This window comes from Trachymyrmex cornetzi, unplaced genomic scaffold, assembly GCF_001594075.2.
Source record: "Trachymyrmex cornetzi isolate Tcor2-1 unplaced genomic scaffold, Tcor1.1 scaffold246, whole genome shotgun sequence".
In the NCBI taxonomy this organism is placed as follows: Eukaryota; Metazoa; Arthropoda; class Insecta; order Hymenoptera; family Formicidae; genus Trachymyrmex; species Trachymyrmex cornetzi.
In genome coordinates, this window is record NW_017297123.1 from 136,740 (window position 1) to 140,796 (window position 4,057).

At 34.8% G+C, this 4,057-nt stretch overlaps 1 pseudogene; it reads left to right on the top strand.

The window, feature by feature from the left end:
- The window catches only part of LOC108761263 (tuftelin-interacting protein 11-like), a 33,273-nt pseudogene extending 31,662 nt beyond the window's left edge, over window positions 1-1,611 (top strand).
- Window positions 1,612-4,057: the final 2,446 nt, after the last annotated feature.

The window sequence follows — 4,057 nt, forward strand, 5'->3', positions numbered from 1 at the left end:
CGCATCCAGCGTACTCTCCAGACTTGGCACCGTCGGATTACCATCTCTTCCGATCAATGCAACACGCACTTACGGACACACACTTCTCCAGTCACAACGAAGTCCAAAAATGGGTGGATGAATGGATTGCCTCGAGAGACACCGTGTTCTAGCGTCGTGGGATTGCCCTGTCGCCAGAGAGATGGGAAAAAGTGGTAGAAAATGGAGGAAATTACTTTGATTAAGGTATTCATTCATCTTCCCTTCGAAACAAATCAATTTTGGAGACAAAAAAACGGCAGGAATTAAGTTTAACACCTAATATACATATACAGTGGCGTGCAAAAGTTTCCGGCCAGCGAAGTATTCTAATTTATAAAAAAAGTCTAATAAAATTTTAACCATTATCGCGTATCAGTACAAGATGTGGATAACCAAATCTTGTACTAACATCTGATAATGATTAAAATTTTCTCGGGGTTTTTTTAAATAAATTAGAGTATACAAAATGTCACTGCCGGGAACTTTTGCACGCCACTGTACATACTTAAATTTATCCTTTAACATGATTTTCATATATTTGATTATACAAATGAATTACGTTGTAATAATAACTGTTTTTATATTATTCAAGGAAATCGTTTAGATATTTTGATTTATCCAATAATACATAGAAAACTTGGATCGGCATTAGGAGGTTGGCGTGCATCAGATAGATTCGCTAGATTAATGTTGCAACCATAGGCAGAAGTATTTGCTAAAGGAGACATGGAAGCATGTTTAGTCAAAAACATTATTCCAAAATTGCAAATAGCCTTATCCGAGTTTGTTATAAATCCATACCAACAGCACTTAGATCAATGGTATTGGGTGTATGAATGGAAGGAATTAATACCTGTTCATATAATGGCAGGATTACTTGATAAATTCTTTTTCCCAAAATGGCTACAAGTTTTAGCACTTTGGCTCAATCATTCGCCTAATTGTGATCAAGTAACAATTTGGTACATGGGTTGAAAAGGGATGTTAAATGACAAGTTTAATGACAAGTTAAATGACAAGTTAAATGACTAGCAGAACCAGTAATAAAAAGGTACGTCGCATTATTATATTGAATTTACATCTTTTGTTCCCCCACAGTTGATGATTATTAAATTATGAAACAAATATGATTTACAGAGCATTTTAAGAAAGCATTGGACATGATGAATAGGGCTGTCAGTGGGCCAGAAACTTATCAACCTGGCGCAATAGAACAAGTTTCATATTTAACAAGCTTAGAAAGAACTCAGTCAACAATATCGCAGGTTGCACCGATTGCGCAGCCGAGAATAGAGGTACAGGAAATACACATTATCCGTTTAAATTACGTGATGTTAAATAATGGCACAAGTAATATGCATATATTTTCTATAAAATTATGCTATCGTTTTCTTACAGAGACCTGCAGAGGCAGTACGAACAGCTTCACAAATACTGCAGGTTTTCAAGGATTTTGTACAAAAGAAGTGCGAAGAGAGAGGTATATTATTTATGCCAATCTCGAATAGATATAAGGAAGCAAAACAAGTGTACAAAGTGGGCAATCACTTTGATAGTTGTACAAGTGTACAAAGTGAACTATCTCACTAAGATAGTTCACTTCTATATAGGAAATTTTAAGCGACATTCGCATAGATATTAATAAATGCCTATTATTTAATTTTAGGAAATCATATACATTACGGGTTTTCTTAATTTGCCGCGATATTATACGTTTTAACGTGGAAATTAGTAACTTTTATTTACGCGTATAACATACGTGTATACTTTTATAACGCTCGAATTTTATTACTTGTAATTTAGACTTAAACGTAGGGTAGGTAGTCCAACAGTGAACCAATAGTACACTATGAACCATTGCGATATTTCGTAAATGCAACATTATCAGATTGTGCTGCTATCATGCAGCGACTCGCATTTGAGCCCCTCCTCGGCTCTCCAGTCGACTGGCAGATCGTGCCAAGAACGACCATGTAATGTCACATTTTAAGAATTTTGGGTTGCAAAGTAAATTTTTTTCGTAAGTTTTACGTATTTTTTATGTTTTTGTTGTTATACCTATAATTTTTTTCATTGTGCAATAGTTTTATGTGCACATTTGGCTTTATTATTCTGTAAGTAACTTTTTCTATTACATTATTTTACCACATTAGTTAGAGGATTATCGTGGAAAAGGCTAGGTGGTCTTCAATGAATCATTTTGACGTAGTGAACAATGAACCATGGTATATTGTAGACCACATAACCTTTTTTACGATAACTTTCAAAATAATAATTCATTGTAATAATTATTTAGAATACAGTCCCTTTCCCCACCTAAAATTTCAATAAAAATATATTTATTTGACGCATTTTCACTCAAAACGAAAGAAAAACGCGGTGGTCGGCCTTGTGAATCCTCACCACTTTATAATTATCTATTTTATAAATAAACATTTTAAAATATAGCAAAACTCTTAAAATAATCCCAACAATTCGCAGTATAAAACATATAAATCATTATTAAAAATAGCATGGTTCATTGTGTAACACCCCTTGTTCACAATGAACCATTTCCCGTTTTTTAAAATAATCGAAATTGTAACTAAACTTCAGGGATAACTTAAAAGTTATTATTTACGGTATGTAGTCAACTAAATTCATAAACTGTATGCAAAAATTCAGACCTTCAATTCAATAATTGAGCGAAATACGAGTCTCTGAAATTTACATGGTTCATTGTTGGACCACTTACCCTATATAATAATTATTAAATAAATTAGATACTTTAAGTTAAGTTATAATTAAATAAAAAATCTGATTATACATATCTGTGCAAGAGATGCATAAAAGATAATAAAAGTACATATTCGGATGGAGGGGTTACGCGAGAAAGTTCAGTTTCTTGGCGTTAGAAAATTAACGTATAAATCGACAAAATTATTAGGAGCGTAAGAAGTTATCGGAGGTATCAGAGTGTCGCGGCGGCGGCGTTGTGTCTTACTTGCCCCTGAAAGCAAACGTGCGGTTTCAAATCGTTATCATATTCTACATCTCAGTGCGCATAATAGGCCTGCCTGGCCTGCTATATAGTGCTGCCCGCGTTGCATGAAATTCCCAAATATTTTTGCACTTATAATGAGATAGATATAGTATATTTGGTTTTGAAAAGAGAGAAAGCGAAGATGCGGAGTGCAAAAAGTGCGAGCAACGCGAACAGACCTAATATGATACCGTGTCTCGTATAAGTTATTTGAACACAACTATAATTAATAATTATTTAAATAACGAAATATATTGAATATTTTCATTTTAAATAATAATTAAATAAAAGTGGAAACTTGATATCTGTATGGCCGGAATCAGACTATGCATTGAAGAATGAGAAGGGTGCTGTCCCACGACGCGTATCGCTGTACGCGCGTATTCGTGTATCGAAAGATACGACCAATCATTGACAATCCGCCGTTTTACGTACGCGATAATTTTGCCCTTAATGTCCCATTTACAAGCAGATCTAACAGAATGATGTTGTAATTGGCGATCCGCTAATCCGCTTACGCACGAACCGCTCCATGGGACATTAAGGGCAAAATTATCGCGTACGTAAAACGGCGGATCGTCAATGATTGGTCGTATCTTTCGATACGCGAATGCGCGCATACAGCGATACGCGTCATGGGACGGCACTCTGAGATTGAAGATCGAAAGATTGATGTTTGACCAATCAGAACAAAAGATGCCAAAATTTCGTTGTCCTCATTGGTGAGATTTTAATCTTTAATCTCAATCTTCAATGCATAGTCTGATTCCGACCTATAAATGATTGAAAAGTTCTAAAAATGAAATAGATAGTAAATTTGGATGATGAGCTAACAAGGGACCATCTCGGTTTGTACAACAAGTTATTGAAAATGCTTGATATCAGCGAAAGTTGATAACATAAGATGCAAATAAGGAAAATGGCGGGACCGGATATGCCGTGGGTTCCGAGAAATTTAGTGTTATAATGCATGGTAAAAGTTCTAAAACGGCTAATATCTAAAAAAATATTGAT